Genomic DNA, 22,226 nt, shown 5'->3' on the forward strand with positions numbered 1-22,226 from the left:
TCCCCCCCTCTCTTCCCACCCTCCCAGAGCTCACGCCCCAGAGGCTCGAGCTCCACCGGAGAACTCTGTCCCGCCTCCAGGACCGAAGAGCCACTTGGCAGGGAGGGAGTGGCGGGGAGCTCAAGCTGGAGGCGTGGGCTAGCGGAATAGGGCAGGTTCTGTTGTCTTGCATACGTTTTTCCCTTACACATGGGTCACTTTGGCCCTATTGGACATCTGTCTGCTTCCTGTAGCTGAAGGCAGTTCTGTTCGGTTCCATCCCCATCCTTCCCGTTGCAACATCCCAGCTGTTTCTCAATCAAAGCGTCCCCTAAAAGTCCCAGGATTAAGAATTCTCCCTGGCAACATTCTGTTCCGATAGGGCAATTTCCTGGGAACATGGATCTCAACCCTAGGACTGCCCTTGCTTAGAGTCTGCAGGAATTTTTAACACAATTGTTAAATATCATAAGCTTACAATCAGATATATTATATTGAACCCAAAGGAAATCAATCCTCACACCGCAAATCATTTTACAATTATTGATGCTCTTGAGCAGAAGTCCCTGGAGAGCACAGTTAAGCACCTACTAGGAGAAATGCTGAAGTTTGGACCCACGCAGGGGTGCCTCAGAAGACAAGCCTGGTTATCTGGTTCTGAAGGTCACCACCTCAAAAACCTTCTGAACTAGGTCTATCCTGCACCCATAAAGTCACCATGAGCTAGAATGGCAATTAACAACATTTTCTTTGCCCTGCCAGAAGTGCCAAGCCACTGGGACGGCAACTCCCAGAAAAGAGAGCAGAAGATGGGAAGATTACCCTATTAGGTACTAGTCAACATCTCTTCCCAACTTCTCCCTCCAGGACTGCACCAAAGTATCTTAAAATAAGTCTCGGTGAGAATATGTAGAGAGGTCTTTCCCTGGGGCACGTTGCACCAGTGACGGAGCTGGAGAAGCGCATCGTGTTGGGGGCCATGGAAAAAGAGAAGGGCCTTTCATGGGCTGAAGCATAAGAATAATTGCAAGGACGGTGCAGGACCAGGCAGTATTTCATTCTGTCGTGCCTAAGTTCGCTGTGGGTCAGAGCCGACTCGATGACACCTGACAACAACAGCTGACCTACAGGGCAGGCCTGGGGGTACAGTGGGCGAAGCACTGGGCTGCTATCCACAAGGTCAGCGACTCAAACAACCAGCTGCTTTGAAAAGCAAGTTGAGGCTCGGTTCCCCTAAAGATGTACAGACTTGAAAGCCTTCCTGAGCGCTTCCACTCTATCCTACAGGCTCACGGAGAGTCTGAATTGACTTGATGCAATGGGTTTGGGGCTTTGGGGTTGATTGAGTTTGTAATTCAAGGTTGGCGATCCAAAACCACCTAGGAGCAAGCACCACTAAAGAAGTCTGGCAATCTGCTTCCTAAAAGATGACAGCCGAGAAAACCCTATGAAGCACTTCTGCTTTGTAACACAGGCTGTCACCGTGTGTCAGAATCAACTCAATTGTAATGGGTTTGGTTTTTAGTTAGACTTTCTAAAACGGTGTTATTAAGTGGATGCGGACTCATAGTGACCGTATAGGGCAGGGTAGAACAGCCCCCATAGAGTTTCCAAGGTTGTAAACCTTTACAGAAGCAGATTGCCTCATTTCTCCCACGGAAAGTCTGGTTGGTTTGAAGCACCAACCTTCCTATTAGCATCCAAGTTACTTAACCAGTGAGCTACCAACACTACTAGTTAGAGGTTTCAGGCATGCACACAGGTGAGTGGGCTCTTAAAGCATTCACTGCCTGAAAAGGACATGGAGAGACTGGTCTGCGTCTGAAGGGCTGCGAGGAAGAGTGGCTGATAGAGAGGGCCAGAAGAACCAGTGGACACCAGAAGTATTTGTGCTTTCTGCTTGGGTTTATCTCATCCGTTCTGCGGGCCAACTACTGGAGAAGACATCAGAGGAAGAAGCTGAATGTGGGCCAGGTAGGAGATGCCAGCAAGCCACAAGTTCTCCTCCAGTTTGGGGGAGACCCTGAGTGAGTGGAGATTGGCATTTCAAGCTCTGGTCCTTGAGATACTTCTTATCTCTCCGTAGACTTCTTTCTTCTCCCCAGCAAGCAAGGAACGTTTCCCCAGTCTCTCATAGAACCTAGAAAGTCCTCCTAGGATCAAAGTTTACAAGAGGAGAAACCTGGAGAGAGAAGCGTGTGATGATTTTGAAGCATTAGGGGTGTGATGTGGAAGGATTTTTTAATTGTCTTGAGAAAGTGCTGCTCAAATAACACCTCTGTCGTGGAAATGTGGTGGTGGAATTTCTTATTATAGCTCTTTTACCCCAGTCTCTGTGACTCCCACCGAATGATTGGGTGGGACTATGCAAATGGTGCATGTAACACCAGTAGAGGAGATTGGTCACCACCACCCCTGCCTCCCTAACCCCACTCCCCGCAGCTCTAAAGATGAGCCATGTTTGCAGCAGAAGCAGGGAACCCCAGGACTGTTTGGGAAGCACATGCCCAAGATCTCTGTCTGAAGTGGCAGAGGCCACCAAGATCAGATGCATCAGAGACTATAGCGCACAGACTGGCAGGAGCAGCACCAAGACTGCGGGGTACCCTCTGCTCATGTGGCCCAAGACCACGGAACTGCAGGGCAGAGTGACAGATGGGCTGTCTTCCAGGCCCATGGAGGCAAAGGCCAAGAGACACATGGCTGAGAACCCGTGAGAGACTTGGATGCTTCCTGAGAAGACCAACGATTCCATCCTTACCGTCTGCTGCTCGTGACTTGTGGTAACCTATTAATTTCCTTAATAAACCTCTTTGTTTAAGTACTGTCTGTGAGCTTTCTGTGGCCAATACCACAAATTAACAAACCCACCAGAGATGGAGAGCGGCGTGGGAGGAATGGTTGGTGAAGAAGGATGACTCATGGAGATTTGTCTGATTCCCTGCCTCACGGCGATAGAGAAGTCTGAGGAGGTCAGATATGTACACTAACTTGGCCATTAATGGCAGAAAGTTCCAGAAAGTTCAAGCTGGTCCATGAGAAAAGAGTACTTTTTGCCCATGCTCTTTATCCCATAAAGATTCACTCTTAGGAGAAACTCGCAGGGCCTTGGAACAAGATGACTGAAATACCCATAATCCCACTGGGACCCTTCCTTGATTGAGATGCAAAGGGCTGGACTTGGCTACACAAACAAATAAGGGATAGATGTTTTTCCTCTCTAACTGAAAGGGAGAGAATGCCTGGGGGGGGGGGGGGGTATGTGAAAGGTCACAAACCCCATGAAGCATAGTTCTACTCTGAAACACAGGGAGACCCAGAAGTCACAAGTGACTCATGGGAATGGTGTTTAATATTGCTGTAACTCTTATTAACAGCGATCACTTTTTATAAAATGAAGCTTTACTCGACCTCTAAGATGGTCACTATCACCATCCTCTCAAGTTTTCTGGTGTTCCCAATAAAGAAGGGACAAAACGAATGGGAGCACCCTCTCACAGCTCTGCCTGGGGCCTTAGCCATTACTTCAGTAGCCCTGCTTTCACACAGACTCTGCAGTCACCCACCTTAGCGCTCCCGGTCCTCTATGATCTTAAGCTCTTTGGGGAATAAACAGTGACTCCTCCCCCTGGGACGACCAAGACCTCGCCTATCCTGTCCACTTGGCCTCTGTGCCTTCCATCAGCTAGGCTTCCCTTCATGTATCAGCTCGAAGGTCACCTACTCCGTGATGCCTCCCTGGACCACCCAATCTAAGAAGCTCCAAATGATACACTCTTATTTTTTTGTCCTCTGCCTGAGGCTATTTTGTCCACTTGGATCTTTACATCTGACTGTATTTCCCCCACAAGAATGAGAACGGAGCCCGGTTTCCATGTCTCCAGGGCCTGACACAAGACCTGGCACATCAGCGCCCTCCATGAAGATGGAATGAATAAATCGACTTAAGTCCAAGCTCAGCTTGGTGATTTGCTGTCTATGACACTCTGGGAGGAAATCTTCATCTGGGCAGAACGTGGATAAGACTATCTCATAGGAGAGCTCTGAGACACCTGACACACTGCTCCCTTAATTGTCCATCCCATACCCCTCTGTGAACCTAGCTTAGTACCCTCATTTCACAGTTGAGGCAGTCACGGTCCAGAGACAGAAAAGAACCTGTATAAACATCCATAGCTAACTGCTACTCCATCTCGGGAACGCTTTTATCACTTTTTACATAAACACTTGGCTCTAATGGAATCAATGAGCTTGACTTCCTCGGCTTAGAAGCTGCTGTGTCAGCATGTATAGCTTTCTATAAACCATTTCTCCATCATAAATTGCCTTCCTAACCTCTTCTAGGCCTATCTCTATCCCTCACTCATGTAGGAAGCCCTTTGATTTCACGGACGTGGCTCTGGCTGCTCTTTCCCCTCAGATCCTTGGATATATGTGTACTCAATATATAACATATGCATATTCGCTTGAGCTTGCTTCCCCTTGGCAAGGGAAATGTTCAATCTTTTTCCTGCTAGGAGTCTACAAACATACTGGGCTGGAAATACATTCAAATCAGGGATATATATATATATATATATATATATATATATATATATATATCTCCTGGAGATGGACTATATCTATAGTCCATCTCCAGGACAGTCCCCAGAATATGTGTTGACTGCTTGGCAGAGCCAACTGGATGCCAGGGATGCCGGGCCAAAAGGATCAGCCCAAAAGGATGATGCACCGAGGCCAATAGGAGTCAACCACAAGGATTCAGTTTGGAGACTTTGATATTTATGTCTTTCCTCACCAGCAGGACCAAGGATTCCATCTGTTTCCCTGTAAAATCAAGCCCCTTGTGTCCCTCAGCCATGAGAAAAGAGTGGTAGGAAAGAAGACACCAGGAACAAGCTTTATGGGCAAGGCTAGATTTTTATAGGGAAGGAAGTAACTGGAAGAGGTCTCCCGGTTCCTCAAGGTCAGATATCTTAAAATTACTGCCTTATAATATTTGGATTTAGATCAGTTTTACATGGCAACATGAAAACAGATTTAAGGATGTAACATGTTTTATGCTTTACATCTTTATCATGGGTTGTCAGAGATCCCTGCACACTCCAGATGTCCCTAATCTATCCTTCATGGGAATTGTGCCACAGAGATGGGCAAAGCAGACACCATGTAGACAGTCTCGGCTCTTGGGAAGCTTCCTGGAAGGCCCAGGGGAGCATCACACTGCTGAGCCGCATCGTGGACAGGCTGCGCAACTGATGGAGCCCCTGCCAATCTTCCTCCAGATGTGGAGACAGCTGAAGCAGCTGGAGACTCATCTAAGGCCCATGAATTATAGCCCTGGGCCAGGGTCCATTTCACAGTGTTCAGAGGAAATATTTAACTCTGCTCTTCCCACTGAGCCACCCTCTCTGATCCCTCACCCACTCACCCACCCTGGATTAAGCATTTAATAAATGTCCCTCAGGGAAATAAAGCCTGCACTTGTTCTCTTGAATGCTGGGAGGTTAGAACCAAAGAGTTCTGATTTGGCTCTGAGAAACTCACCAAGCAGTGATTCTAATATGCCTCTTTCTCCAGCCCTAACCCCCCAGTCCCCCACCCAGTCTTTAAAAACAAGCTCCTTGGCTTCTTAATGAGTGTTACTGATTTGCATATACCAAAGTGAATTACCTTGGAGCTCTCGACAGTTCAGAGTTCTTCTGCACCTTCAGCTGTCAGGATGAGTGAGAACAGGATGTCTAGAATAGAGGTGGAATGAATATTAAATCCCCAAGGTCTTGTGCAGGGAAGTTGAAAGCAATTAACCCTTTCTGGTAATGGAGCTTCCATCTCCTCTACTCCTATCAGTTACTTTCATCATCATCATCACCAGCCAAAATAGTAGCTTCAAGACTGAACCTGAACTTGAAACTCCGGTCCTTTAGCTTATCAATAGTAAAGGACCACCTCTAAAGTACTTCTTCAAAATGCTACATGAAGCCCCAAGATAAAAGTTATCTGTAACCTCTTCCCTGGAGGACGGACAGCAGAGAACTGGGTGAGGAAGACGTCAGATGGTGTAAGATATGATAAAATAATAATTATTTATAAATTATCAAGGGTTCAGGGGGAGGGGGAACGGGAGGGAGGAGAAATGAGGAGCTGATAGCAAGGGCTCAAGTAGAAAGCAGGTGTTTTGAGAATGATGATGGCAACATATGTACGAATGTGCTGGACACAAATGATGTATGTACGGATTTTAAAAAGAGTTGTATGAGCCCCTAATAAAATGATTTTTTAAAGTTATCATCCCCCCACCCCAGTGCTGTCCTCTTGCAACAATTTATTCTTATTTATAATAAAAAATATGTGATGTATATCTAATGTGATTTGTAAATTAGTCTTATCTATTATCTCTTTTTACCCTGGCAAAAACACTTAGTGTGAGAGACAGGAGGAATTATTAACATCTCCCCTTTGGGTAAGAAGAACTAAGGTGTTTTAGCCTGGGTGGACTAGAGAAACCAATCCAGTGACAGTCATATACGTGTAAGAAAGGGCTTTCTATCAAGAATTAATTATATATCAAGAAGACATCCAGCCCAGCCCAAATCATGTCCGTAAGTCCAATACTAGTCCTTACATCCCTCTTCAGACTCATACAGTCACGTGCAATAATGCCCAATACAGGAAGATCTCAGGCTGGTGAGTGTAAGATCATGTAAATCCAGAGTTGGTGGGAAATATGGCAGGGCTCACACAGCCCTCCGAGGCAGCAGGAAGGACGGTGGAGACAGAGAGAGAAATAGAGACTGGCTTCCAGAGAGTATCTAGATAGCACCTCCAAGTGAGGTCATCAGGCTAAACTCCACCCCTAAACTTTCATAGATCTTCAAGTTGACGTGAAATTATGTAACTGCCACAGTTGGCTTTAATTCTTTCCATCTTCCCAGTGTCTTTCTTAACCTTAACCACTTTGTGCTGACATCCGTTTATTGTATATTGCCTTCCCTTTCATACAAGTTACATATATCTGCCCTCGAGTTAGTGATTTCCCTTCACTTCCCCTTCCACCCCTGGTAACATCAGATCATTTTGATGGAATGTAAATTAAAGAGCATAGAATGCTTTGTAGACAGGTGAAAGGATGGAAGTACCTCCTTCAGAAGCCTATGGACCTCAAAGGAGTTCTATGTCCAGAAACAATAGCTTCACATTTTTATATTTGTGTGTAATAAAGGGTTTTATTATTTTGTACACGTACATCTTGATCAGAGGACAGCACTGAAGCTACAGCTCGGGGAGAGAGACATGTCTGATCAGAGCACACAGGAGCCAATGAAGGGGGATGAGAAGAGAGTGGAGCACATTCTGGTCCACCAAACCCTGAGGACGATATTCCTGCTCAGAGCAGCCATTGCACAGAGAGGACCATAGGGTTGGCCCCAACCTGAGACATGACATCCCTCACTGACCCATAGCCCTACAGGGGACAACACTGGAGACACAGTGCAGGAATTTCGCCTAATATGACCCCACCACACTGAGGCAAAACACTAAGGGCATGCAACAGAACAGCAAGGGGGGCAGAGCAACGAAGTCCTCAAGGAATACCAAAAATAGACTGGATAACACTCCCAAAAGTCAACCAACAGACCTTAAACTATTTACAGGCTTTTCTTTTCTTTTCTTTTTTTTGGTCTTTGGTTTTTTGTTGTTGTTACTGCTTTCTTTTCGTTTGTTACTTTGTTTTGCTCTGTCTTGTTTTTGTGCATATTGTTATCTATGCAGGTCTATCTAACTAAGATAGGTGGGATAAACAATCTGGAGGAGATAACAACAGAACTGATGGTTTTCAGGATGGGGGATGGGAGAGGGAGAGGGTGGGAGAAAAGTAAGTGGGTGTTAATAAACCCAGGGACAAGGGAATAGCAAATGATCTAAAATCAATGGCAAGGAGGGTGCAGGAGGCCTGGTAGGGCTTGAACAAGGGCAATGTAACTGAGAGGAATTACTGAAACACAAATGAAAGCTGAGCATGATAGTGGGACAAGAGGAAAGTCAAAGGAAATACAGGAAAGAAGCAGGAGGCAAAGGGCATTTATTGAAGTCTAAATACAGGTATGTCCATATGTAAATATATTTATATATGAGGATGGGGAAATAGATCTATATGCATATACTTATAGGTTCAGTATTAAGGTAGCAGATGGACATTGGGCCTCTACTCAAGTACTCCCTTGATGCAAGAATACTTTGTTCTATTAACCTGGCATTCCATGATGCTCACCTTCCTGACATGATCACTGAAAACAAATGGGTGCATAAGAAAATGTGGTGAAGAAAGCTATTGGTGCCCAGCTATCAAAAGATACAGTGTCTGGGGTCTTAATATAAACAAGTGGCCATCTAGCTGAGAAGCAACAAAGCCCACATGGGAGAAGAACACCAGCCTGTGTGATCATGAGGTGTCAATAGGATCAAGTATCAAAGAACAAAAAAATCATATGATTGAAGGGCAATTGTGGAGTGGGGACCCAAAACCATCTGTAGGCAATTGGACATCCCCTTGCAGAGGGTCAAGGGGAAGAGATGAGCCAGTCAGGGGGCTGTATAGCACCGAGGAAACATGCAACTTTCCTCTAGTTCTTTAATGCTTCAATCCTCTCCCCCTATCATGATCCCAATTCTACCTTACAAATTCAGCTAGACCAGAGGATGTACACTGGTACAGATAAGAGCTGGAAACACTGGGAATCCAGGAAAAATAAAGCCCTCATGACCAATAATGAGAGTAGTGATACCAGGAGGCTAAGGGAAAGGTGGGGGGGGGAGGGGGAACTGATCACAATGATTTACATATAACCCCCTCCCTGGGGGACAGACAACAGAAAAATGGGTGAAGGGAGACACTTGGTAGTGTAAGACATGACAAAATAATAATAATTTATAAGTTATCAAGGATTTGTGAGGAAGGGAGGTGGTGGAAATGAGGAGCTGATACCAAGGGCTCAAGTAGAAAGAAAATGTTTTGGGATGATAGCAACAAATATACAAATGTGCTTGACACAATGGATGGATGGATGGATTGTGCAAGCCCCAAATAAAATTATTTAAAAAAATAAGTCACTATAATTAAAACCCAACTGTCATTATTTTTAACCTTCCCACAAAAAAATACATCCTGACTTATCTTCATATGTACACAAGTTAGTTAAAAGAAAATTCCTAAGTATCCAATGAGTTGCTTTTAGCTGGGCCTATTCTGAGTCAACAATTAGCTTTATGGCCCTGAAGTGACTGGGTCTACTCTCATTGGAATTTTCATAGTAAACCACCGAAAATACTCAATAACAAGGCATATTATTTAATTTGCATTAAAACAGTATTTTCCAACAAATTAATATTTACTCCCTTCTTTCTCCCATCTATGATCTGTGACTAAGGGGACTCAACACATCTACTGCAGGCATTCTGAGCCCTGTAAGGACCAAAATTCCTTTGAGAATGCCATGAACAGTGTGTGGACTCACCCTGAAAACCCACAGCACACACATAATGCCCTATAACTTTGGTAAATGTGTAGCTGCCCAAAAGCTCAGTCTTCATTCTCTAGAGCAGTGGTTCTCCACCTTCCTAATGCCACAACTCTATAATACAGTGCCTCATGTTGTGGTGGCCCCAACCATAAAATTATTTTCTTCACTACTTCATAACTATAATTGGGCTATTGTTATGAATCAAGCGACCCCTGTGAAAGGGTCTTTCAACCCCCAAAGGGGTTGTGACCCACAGGTTGAGAACCGCTGCTCTAGAAGTTCAGCAAGATTTAGCTATGCCCAAAGAAAAGGACGGGTTTTTGTCTTATTGCATTAACATATAGGATATTGTTAAACTATTTGAAACTCAGATAGGATTGAACCAAGACCTAACCCTCAAACATCAGTCCTTGGATTAATGACAGAGAGGTCAGGGTCAGGTTTCAGTCAAAATCAGTGCTCCATTTTATTTGAGTATGCTAGTTAAATGACCCTGAGGGGCACACACATTTAAGCACTCAGCGGCTAAGGGAAAGGCTAGTGCTTGGGATTCACAGGGAGGCTCCTTAGAAGAAATGCCTGGCCATCGGCTCCCGAAAGAACACGGGTAGTAGCAGCCCTGTGCAGCACTCTGCCACTCTGATAGGGCTCACGATCGCTTGGAATCAAGTTTGCAGTAACTTGTTTCTTTTCTCTTTTTTCTTAAATCATTTTATTGGGCACTCATACAACTCTTATCACAATCCATACATACATCAATTGTGTAAAGCACATTTGTACATCCGTTGCCCTCATTATTCTCAAAATACTTGCTCTCCACTTAAGCCCTTGGCATCAGCTCCTCATTTTCCCCCTCCCTCCCCACTCCCCTCTCCCCTCTCCCTCATGAACCCTTGATAATTTATACATTATTATTTTTTTCATATCTTACACTGTCCGACATCTCCCTTCACCCACTTTTCTATTGTCTGTCCCCCAGGGAAGAAGTTATATGTAGATCCCTATAATCGGTTTCCCCCTTCTACCCCACCCCCCCTCCACCCTCCCGGTATCACCAGCCACTGTCACCACTGGTCCTGAAGGGATCATCTGTCCTGGATTCCCTGTCTTTCCAGTTTCCATCTGTATCAGTGTACATCCTCTGGTCTAGCCAGATTTGTAAGGTTGGGACCATGATAGTGGCAGGGGGCAGGGGAAGGAAGCATTTAAGAACTAGAGGAAAGGTGTATGTTTCATTGTTGCTACACTGCATCCTGACTGACTCATCTCCTCCCCGGGACCCTTCCATAAGGGGATGTCCAGTTGCCTAGAGATGGGCTTTGGGTCCCAACTCTGCTCTCCCCCTCATTCACAATTATATGAGTTTTTTGTTCTTTGATGCATGATAAGTGATCCCTCCGACCCCTTGTGATCACACAGATTGGTGTGCTTTTTCCATTTGGGCCTTGTTGCTTCTGAGCTAGATGGCTGCTTGTTTACCTCAAATCCTTTAAGACCCCAGACACTGTATCTTTTGATAGCCGGTGTCCATCAGCTTTCTTCACCACATTTACTTATGCACCCATTTGTCTTCAGTGATTGTGTGAGGAAGGTGAGCATCATGGAATGCCAGGTTAATAGAACAAAGTATTCTTTCATTGAGGGAGTACTTGAGTAGAGGCCCAATGTCCATCTGCTACCTTAATACTGAACCTATAAATATATGCATATAGATTTATTTCCCCATCCACATATATAAATATATTTATATGTACATACCTTTATTTAGACTTCTATAAATGCCCTTTGCCCCCTAGTTCTTTCCTCTATTTTCTTTTACTTTACTCTTGTCCCACTATCATGCTCAGCTTTCATTTGGGTTTCAGTAATTTCTCTCAGTTACATTACCCTTGATCACTCCCTACCTGGCCTCCTACACCCTCCTCACCACCAATTTAGATCACTTGTTGTTCCCTTGTCCCTGGGTTTGTTAACACCACTTCCTTTCCCCCCACACACACACCTCCCCTCTCCCATGTACCCCCAGAACTGTCAGTCCCGTTGTTTTCTCCTCCAGATTGTTAATTTGTCTTCTTTTCATTGAGTGACCCAACCTCCTGGAGTATTGATGTCGTTATTTATGAAAGTGTTCTGATGATTATAGTCAGGATGCATTGAATTCACAGAGTGAATAGCATAAATTAGGATTCTTATCATCAGAAAGTATGAGACAGGTCTTTCCCTCAGAAGCAGTAGACTATAGCTCTCTTCACCTAGGTGGGCCTTTAGCCCATGGAAACAGAGACAGGAACCCAAAGGAGTGCTCTTCCTCCCGTGTCCCCTCCTAGCACACAGTCCCTCCCCTTCCACCCTCAACATCCCTTGTCTGTGCCCTTCACCCCATCACCACCACCATGTTTCCTAATGATCTAATTATTTCTGTTCAGTCCTCATCATCCTTTCTCAAAATTTGCTGCCAGGGTCGCTCCTTGGGACCAAGGATGGCAAGACTTCATCTTCCATATTTTGGAGATGTTGTCAGGAGGACCAGTCCCTGGAGAAAGACATCGTGCTTAGTGAAGGAGAGAGGCAGCGAAAAAGAGGACGGCTCTGGGGAGATGGACTCACACAGTGGCTGCAACAATGGGCTCGGGCATAGGGACAATTGTGGGGACAGTGCACGACCAGGCAGTGCTTAGTCCTATTGTGCACAGGATCACTGTGTGCCAGAAGCGACTCAATGGCACCTAACAACAATGACACCAAAGGTAAAAATAACTGAAACCAACTTCGTTGTTCTCCTTTCTTGTACAATTATACCTTGAAAGGATGAAAGCCTTTTCAAAACAAAGAATTTCAGGCAATAGCACGGACTGCAAAAGGAAAAGATCAAAGGGGTGAGAAAATGGCTTTCCCAGCAGAGTCACCTTTAACAGCTGTGCACAGCCCAGCCCTAAAGGACTAACTCTCATAAACTAGGACACTTCCCCCCCAAACACAAATCACATGTGCAGCAGCGGAGCCTCTTCATCCTCCTCTCTCTCAACCGTCACGTCTTCCTGAATTCAACAGGGCCACAATGGGAGGGCTCCCTTTGACTAAAGTACTGCTCTCCGAATGCCGGTCTAGCATCTCCAGGAGAAGTGATTCGTGGAACCGTGTCCCTACCTTTCACTAGCCCAGTCCCTGCAAACCTCTCGATCCAGTCCGCATACCTCCGTGTCTCTCTGAAAGTCAGGAAGGGAGGAGGTTATGCAAGTGAATCTCCTGAACCACAGAAGTGAGAGCTGAGAGCCCAAGAAGACATGACTATTCCAACTGAGTGTCCACAACCCAACCTGCATGAGGCTTAAGGGCACTGAAAATTATAGGGCCCAAAATGCTGGTACTGTCAACCCTTGAGCAACATGGGTTTCATCCAGGTACAGAGAATATTAGCATCCTACGGTGTTCTAGGCAGATACACAAAACACTTCGGCTCACTGCAATACCTGCAGGGGGTGGGGGAATCCACATGTAAGGCTGGCCCGCAGGTCAACCTTGTGTTGCTCGAGGGGCGACTGTATTTAAGTAAAGAAGAGTGTAAACTTATCCCTTCACCCCTGCCAGTGGTAGAGGAAAAGCTGCTTGCTGGCTGCCTTGGCTCAGCCCTCATTTACAGCTGCCTGTGAACCACAGAGCTGAGCCAAATGTTCCCCTTGAGCCCACTTGTCCTGCTTGAGTTCCCCGGTGCCTTGCCAGACACCGCCTTCTTCCAAAGACATTTCATTGTTTGTCTCCCTTCTTTCACGTCTGAACTGACTCAATGGTTGTGAGGTTTTCTGCTTTCTTTCCTCCTGCTCACACCTCTATATAGCGCCTTATCACTCATCCACTCATCACAGCCTAGAGGTAATAGGATTCAGTACTGCCATTTCGTAGTCCATCTGTGAGTCCAAGCCCTGTGACTTCTCCAACACTTTCAAGCTGTGGTTTTTGAAGCTCCATCTAAGACCTCCCAGGATCAGGCAATGCTGTGTTCTGTTACACGTGGCTTCGCCAGGAGTGGGAGTCTGCACAAGGACAATCACTCCATGGTCGTTCACAGGGCAATGCACCACTCAGCTACATTTGCCTTGCAAATCTGCATTTCCAGTCCCATCACTGCCTCAGCTATATTTCTGTGGATCCGCCTGCACCTAACTACCCTAGAGGGTCGTTAACAGGTCTGTAAGACAAAACTACTTCTCCTCCCACCCCCACCACCACCATGCACATACCCAAAGCAACAGGCACAGACACATGCAACCTCACCCTCCTCCTTCCCCCCACTCAGTCAATCTATTCACCCTATCTGTCAATTAGTCAGCCCCATCTCCTCCCTTCCTTTGAGCCTCCAATTGGCGTCACTGCTAAGTCCTGACAGTGGATTACTGCTAGGTCTTGACAGTGCTATTTCAAAAAACAGAACAAAAACTGCAGTGGATTCCCCTCCATCTGAACTGCTACTCTCTTAGCTCGGGGCTACGGCATCTTCCTTGAATCAAGCCCTAACACATCTTCCTTATTTCAATCTCATCATAAGCGCTAGAATTATGTTTCTAAAAGACAAATAGAGTTATGTTACTTCCCTGCGTAAAGGAGTTTATGAGCTTTCACGGACCCCTGGGAGAAAACTTAAAGTATGTGGAGTAACAGACACCACCTTCCCACACGCTGGCTTTCCTAAGTTCATTTCCTGCCATCCTTGCCAGCCCCTCACACATCAGACCTGCTAGGACTAGACTCTTTACCTTCCTCAAATGAACCAGGCTCTTGAGTGTCTTTCTATACTAAAGATGTATAAACCAGCTTATTGCACACTAAAACACAGACTTCACTGCCTTCTCTATGTTCTCATGATATAATGATTCCATCCTACCCTGAATACCAGGCTTTGTACACATAGCTTTATCACTGTACATATTATCCACAATTTATGACACAGTTAAGGTGCAATAAACCACACTACAATTGTCCCTCTATCTAACCCGGTGCAGGAAGGAAGTGGGAGGAAGTGACAGGAAGTTCATGCATGGAGCACGGAGGGTGAAATGCTGAGTTATGTGAACACACTCCAAACATTTGCTCCAGATCATAAGATGGAAGAGACCAGTGGGAACAATTGTCCAGATGGCAAGAACACTGAATTTAGAATTTGATATCATCATTGAAGAACGGTTCAGAGATAGCAAAGAAAAGGAATTGACAGATAGGGACTTAATAAATCTTGAAGAGGAAGGAAATGCAGAAGAAAGCGTGAGAGAAAGGAAAATATGTGTCCAATTTTTTTCACAGTGAAAGTATTTAGGTAGAATTTCTATAAACCAAAAGCTTCCACGGCTTAAAAACATGGTCCCATATGCTGACCTGCCTGCTGAAGTCAGTAGGCAGATACAGGAAACAGTGAGATGTCTCTGCATCAAATGTATGGAGAAGAAAAGAAAAGGTTCATGCAGACAACTCTCACTAATTTTCTGACTAGAAACACTACCCCATTTCCAAAACTACTTCAGATGTCCCAAACCTGGCAAAAGTGCAGTCTTTGCCACAACTGCTAAGATGCCGATGATGTTCAGCTCCTCATCATTGGAGAAAAATTCTATGACGTGCTTATTTTAGGTATGCATGTCTGTTTTAATATATGTCTGTAATCCCATATGTAATGTTTCAACCCCCAAGGACATTGATAACAAAGGGCAATCATAAGGAAAACCTTTTTTTGTTTCTGGAAATGGAACGAAAACTTTTTTTAAAAAAAACCAAGGATTCTCCTTAAAGAAGAACAGAGCCATCGGAACGGAACTTTGTTGCGGGTTGGGTCCTCCCTGTACTTACATTCCTTGTAATTATTTGGCTCTGTATCTTTCCCTCCCACCAGACCGTGAGTTGTCTTAATGGGAAAGGTGATCGAAACTCTGTTGCCCTTTGTGTCTAGACTCATGTCTGGCCTTCTGTTATCACTTACTGGAAGGGAAAACTCAGAGAATGGGAAACTGAAAAGAGGAAAGAGGAAAATTCAGAAATTGGAGAAAATTAAGTGCCGCGCAAGGAGAAGACATAAGATTGGAGGAGGAGCCAGAGATATGGTAACAAAGAAGAGAACTGAAAAAGAAGGAAATTGAATGGTCATCATTTCTCGTATCACCATTACAGAGGGAAAAGTGTGGTGGGAGATGTCGAAGTTTGGATTAAAACGCTTTTCTATGCAAGAGCCCCAGCCCATGTCTATCCCAATCCTCCCCGCCCCATGGCTGCTCCAAATCCTCCCCCGCCCCACGGCTGTTCCAAACCCCACTCTCTTGCTAAATCCTAAGTCCTTTCCTATTTCTCTATCATGTTTAAAGGAATATGAAGTTATCCTTGCATTCTGGACAATTTCAGACCAAGTGAAATGCTCCTTAGTAAATTACTAAATTGGTTTTAATTGTAGGAGGTTCTTTTACAGAAGAAAGAAAAACAAAATGAAGCAGTCTGAATGAAGATAGCCTGGTTATGGTTGCTTAGGGAAGATGCTGAATTATAACAGCAAGTCCCCTGTCTGCCACGGACCCTGATTTCTTGTCAGCCCTGACACCAGACCTCTCTGTGATCTTGGTCATGCCATTCAAACTCTCTGAGCCTCAGGTTCTCTGTATGTGAGAAAATGGAGTTAGATGTGACATGGAGAGAAGACTAAGCTAAGAACCCAAATCTACCCCTTGAATCTGCTGCTCATGAGCCCTTTAACTCTGGTCAAATGCTAGGTCTCAACCTTGCTAGGTCTCAATGTCCTCATCTGTAAAACAAGAGGTTAGAGAGTGTTATCTTTTAGGAAGCTCTGTAAGGTCTTCTGATTTCTATGCCTATATTGGAAATCTCTAAAACCAATGATCAGACTCCAGACAGAAGGGATCATAGGAAAGAATGTTCTGAGAGGAAAAAAAATTCCTATAACGTCAGGAAGTGGTACAGTTGTATGATCTGCGCCAGCCCTCCATGTCTGAAAGCAAGAATAAAAACAAGAGCAGAAACTGGGGTCCTTTTCCAGAATTTTTTTAATGTTCATTTTCTCCACTACACAAACAGTATATAAAACTTAGAATTGATGGAATCTGAAACATTCTGTACTATCACATCTCCCCCAATCCACGATTGCCCTTCTAGCACCACACGGCTGGGACATCCCCCTGAGGGAGAGCTCCACCTCTGCAAATGTCTGCGGATTTGTGGGCGGAGCCGACCTTGGTATGTGATGAGCAGGTAGCATAGGTTTTAGTTAGGAACCCAGATTTTTCCATAATCCTAGAGCCATGGTATCTAAAACTTTTTGCATTAATTACTTATTTTTGTTCACTGCCCTTGGGGGTCTTAAAATTTAAATAATCCTAGTAAGAGTTGCTATCCAAGTATTCCTACTTGAATGGACCACCTTCTGTGCACAAGAGCAAATGGTCAAGTGCCCTAGAAGCATCGAAGCTATAAAAGAAGTGAGATCCTGAAGATGAGGGGAGACGTGCCAAGGAAAACTCCAGATCCTTTATAGCTATTCTCCCAAGACTCGTGGGAGTACATAACGATGCTGATTATGAGGAGGAGGAGGGGAAGGCAGAGAGGGAATAACTAATATATCTATAAGATTCAGTGCCGAGAGGTTGCTTGGTTGCTACCCAAAAGTTGGAGATTTGAATCCACCCGAGGCACCTCAGATGAAAGCCTTAGTGATCTTCCTTGGAAAAGTCAGCCATAGAAACCTCTATGGAATCATTTACAAGAGCAAACACATGGGAACCACCTAAGTCCCCCTCAATGGATGGCTGCATACGCAAAATGGGGGACATATTTACAATGGAATACCACATCAATATAAAGAACAATGAAGAGTCCATGAAATATATGATAGCGTGGATGGAGCTTAAGAACATACTGCTAAGTCAGCTATATAACAACAAATATTGTACAATCCCATTTTTGCAAGAAGATAAGAATAGATATATATCAAGAGACTAACGTTCATTGGTGGCTACCAGGTAAGGGTGGGAGGAGAAAAGATTATGCTCTAGATCATAGATACTTGTGATTTCTGGGAGTTTAGAAGCTTGACAGTAGTCAAGTACAATCATGGTCCTTACTTGTCAGGAGCAAAAGAGTAAGAAGGAAACCAAAGTCTCAGAGAATATATAAACCTGCCAGTTGAAGAGCCAGCACTAGCCAGGGAATCAGAAGAACTAGATGATGTCCAGCGACTCCTGACGGTTTTGACTAGAATTACAAGGGATGATCCAGGAAGACCAGCAGATAGTGACTTGACAACACAAAGACCCGCACAAGCAGCTCATGATCAGAAAGGGGAAATGCTCCCTTTCTCTCCCACAGCCTCCTGGGGACAAGAAGTATGGCCACCCTACCCCACACCCACGCAACAGATGACTTCTGCTCCACCTGAGGTCAGAACCATACCTTCATAGATTGGAAGCCGGCTGCACCACCCCCGAGCCTGGTGGTGCATTACCCATGCTTCATCAGACCAGTAGAATACACAGTGTTGGATGAGTCTCCTGTTGCTGGAAATCCCTGAGCAGGCAGTAACTTCTTCCATAACCAGCTAGCCTGCCACTAGCTGCCCTTTGAGCCCCAAAGAAGTCCCTTCCATAATTAAGCACATTGACTTCATCCATCTCTGAGTGACCCTGACTCTAAACACCAAATAGTCCAGCAGGAATTCAAATCCCCATCTTCTTGGCTTGAAGAAGACACTGCCATATATGGGGTGCCCAACCCCCTAGAGTTTCCTCCTGCACCCACCTGTTTTCACCGTTCTTTGTGTTTTCACCTTTCTATCTTTCTCATCCCTCGTTAGTCTTTCTTTCTTGGCTTCCCATTTTTGCTCTCACCAAGAGTGACATACCCATCAAAAACGCCCGTCTAATAGAATGGTGAAATTAGGACATTTCCAGGTAAACAGAAAGTAAAGAATTTTTTTTAAACCAGGACAGCCTTACAAAAATAATGAAGGAAGTTCTTCAGACAGAGAACCAATAATTTAAGGCAACAACCTGAAAATGACATTTATGACAGCAACCTGGATTTGGGAGAATCCAGCGTGAAACAAATCTACAAGAGCGAAAATAGCGAATGAGGTACATCGTTTTGTAAGTGAAAACAATTACAAGTAAAAAGAAGAAATGGTGTCACTAAAGAAATTCCAAATGGGCAGGAATTCAAATAGATTCCAAGTTAGAATAGACTTGTCTAACCTTAGAAGGAAATTAATGAATTGCAGAGTAGCATCAAAGAAAATTAATTAAAATTCTCATCAAAATAAAAGGAAAATAATAAAGATTTAGCAAACACTAAAACAACAGGAAAGAGCAGTTAATACGATAATTATTCAGATTTATGCATCAACTACTAAAACCAGTGATGAAAAAACTTATCAATTCTATCAACTTCTTCAGCCTGAAGTTGATCAAATACACATTGATGTGATCAAGATGCATTGATAATTCCTGGCATTGGAATTTGAAAGTTAGAAACCAAGAGGGAAGATAAACAGTTGGAAAATATGGCCTTGGTGGTAAAAATAAAGTTGTCAATTAAATGATAATGTTTTGCAAGACCAATCATTACTTCGTTACAAATACCCTGTTTTGCTATACTTGCCATACTCAATCTAAGTGAACAAATAATCCCAGAATCTGGACTGCGCAGAGAAGAATGCAGCATTAAGTTTGGAGGAAGGCTCATTAATAACCCGCATTATGCAGCTGATACAATCTTGCTTGCTGAAAGCCAAGAGAACAGGAAGCACTTGCTGATGAAGATAAAAGCCTACAGCCTTCGGTATGCATTACAAGTCAATGAAACAAGCAATTTCACAACTGGACAAACAGACAACATGATGATAAACAGAGAAAAGATTGACATGGTCAAGAATTTCATTTTACTTGGATTCACAATCAATACTAATGGAAGCAGAACATCACACAAGGTATTGCACTGGGCAAACCTGCTGCACAAAACGTCTTTGAAGGGTTAAGAAAGTATCACTGTGGGGAGTAAGATGTACCTAATCCAAGCCATGGGATTTGAAAACATCTCATGTGCGTGCTAAGACTTGGCAGTGACTATGGAGCACAGTGGAAGCCCAAAACCCACCTATCTAGTCAGAGGAAGTCTCTGGCAGGTCCCCTTTGGCCCCTCTGGCGAGGGACTTGAACAGCTTGACTATCAGACAGAAATTACTGGAAACTTGATTATGATGGATCAAGCCACCATCTAAAATGCGATGGTATAATATGACATTTGGTCGGTTGACCTCCCTCTTAACCCAACCTGAATTTGCTCTAGGCTTAATTTTTTCTCACTTGTTCCATGTCAGAAATCTATTCTCTGATTTTTTAAAATATTGTTGGTGGTCTTTTCCTTCTTATGCTTTATTTTTACTTTATTATAATTATTTTCTTCTTTCTGTTTCATTTTGGTTTTGTTTTCATTGTTTCTGTTAGATTTATGAAGCACAGAAGGAGTGGGTGCTTGGAGACAATAACTGATGCAATTGTTTATCGGGGCTGGTGGGTGGGGAGAGCGAAGGGAATTGGGGACCAAACAATGAATACAGGAGTGGGGAGGTAGGACTAAAATTGATTATGATTAAATATATACAACTCCATACATGTGCTTTATACAATTGATGTATGTATATGTATGGATTGTGGTAAGAGTTGTTTGAGTCCCTAATAAAATGTAAAAGAAGAAAAGAGAAAAAAATGATTAGGGCAAAGACTGTACAGATGTGCTTTATACAATTGATGTATGTATATATATGAACTGTGAAAAGAATTGTATGAGCCCCAATAAATTGTTAAAATTAAAAAATATATATATATATACAACTCTTCTTAAAAGGCATTTAACAATGGAAATGTATGATATGTGAATTTTATATCCAAAAAAACCTATTTAAAAAAATTTTTTTAAATTAAAAAAAAAAAAACTAAAGTGAACCAATGGTTACCGTAGGTGAAGGAGGAAGAGTTATGGCTTAGGGGGACATTGAGTTTATGTTAATGGTGGTGGAATAATTTGGAAAAATGATATCAATAATAGTTGTACACAAGAAGGATATAATCATAGAGGAAAGAGCTAAGAGGCAAGGCATTTATAGGTGTCCAAATAAAGGCATGTATATATGTAAATATATTTATATATGAGGATGGGGAAATAGATCTATGTGCATATATTTATAGGTTTAGTATTAAGGTAGCAGATGGACATCAGGCCTCCACCCAAGTACTACCTCAATGCAAGAATACTTTGTTCTATTAAATTGACAATCTATGATGCTCACCTTCCCAACACAATCGCTGAAGACAAAGCAGGTGAATAAGCAAATGTGGTGAAGAAAGCAGATGGTGACCGGCTATCAAAAGATATAGCATCTGGGGTCTTAAAGGCTTGAAGGTAAACAAGTGGCTATCTAGCTCAGAAGCAACAAAGCCCACATGGAAGAAGCACACCAGCCTGTGCGATCACGAGGTTGTCAAGGGGATCAGGTATCAGGCATCATCAGAACAAAAAAAACTCATATCATTGTGAATGGGGCGGGGGGGGTGTGGAGTGGAGACCCAAAACCCATTTGTAGGCCACTGGACATCCCCTTATAGAAGGATTGCAGGGAGGAGACAAGCCAGTCAGGGTGTGATGTAGCAATGATGAAACACACAACTTTCCTCTAGTTCTTAAATGCTTCTTCCCACCCACTATCATGATCCCAATTCTACCTTAAAAATCTGGCTAGACCAGAGGATGTACACTGGTAGAGATAAGAGCTGGAAACGGGAAATCCAGGGCGGATGATCCCTCAGGACCAGAGGTGAGAGTGGCAATACCGGGAGGGTAGAGGGAGGGTGGGGTGGAAATGGGGAAACAATTATAAGGATCTACATATAACCTCCTCCCTGGAGGACGGACAACAGAAAAGTGGGTGAAGGGAGCCGTCAGACAGTGTAAGCTATGACAAAATAATAATTTATAAATTAACAAGGGTTCATGAGGGAGCGGGGAGCAGGGAGGATGGGGAAAAATGAGTAGCTGATACCTGGGGCTCAATTAGGAAGCAAATATTTTGAGAATGATAGCAACAAATATACAAATGTGCTTGACACAATGGATGGATGTATGGATTGTGATAAGAGTTGTATGAGCCTCCAATAAAATGATTTTTTTTAAAAAAAGAAAACTCCTTAGAAGAGAGGATGGCAAGACTCTGAACCAAAAAAAATAACAAGAAAATCCAAAAACAAAATTAGCTTCGCTCCGGGAGATGGACATATCTGATCAGAGCACACGGGAGCAGATGAAGGGGGAGGAGGAGAGAGTAGAGCACAGCCAGGCCCACCTAGCCGTGAGGATGATGTTCCTGAGTAGAGCAGCCAGTCCACAGAGAGAACAACATGGCTGGCCCCACTATGAGAAATGATGCCCCTCAGTGACTAAGGGCGATACAGGGGACAGCACCGGAGACACAGTGTGGGAATTGCACCTGACCTGATCCCACCACACCGAGGCAAATCACTGGGGGAGTGCAGTGGAACAGCAAGGGAATGGAGTGGCAAGGTCCCCAGGGAATGCTGAAAGTGGACTTTGGGGCCAAGGTATGGTGCCCCAACAGACTGGATTGGAAAACACTCCTAAGGGCCAACAAACGATCCTTGAACAAACTACAAGCTTTTCTTTCTTGATGTGTTT

This window comes from Tenrec ecaudatus, chromosome 12, assembly GCF_050624435.1.
Source record: "Tenrec ecaudatus isolate mTenEca1 chromosome 12, mTenEca1.hap1, whole genome shotgun sequence".
Classification (NCBI taxonomy): domain Eukaryota; kingdom Metazoa; phylum Chordata; class Mammalia; order Afrosoricida; family Tenrecidae; genus Tenrec; species Tenrec ecaudatus.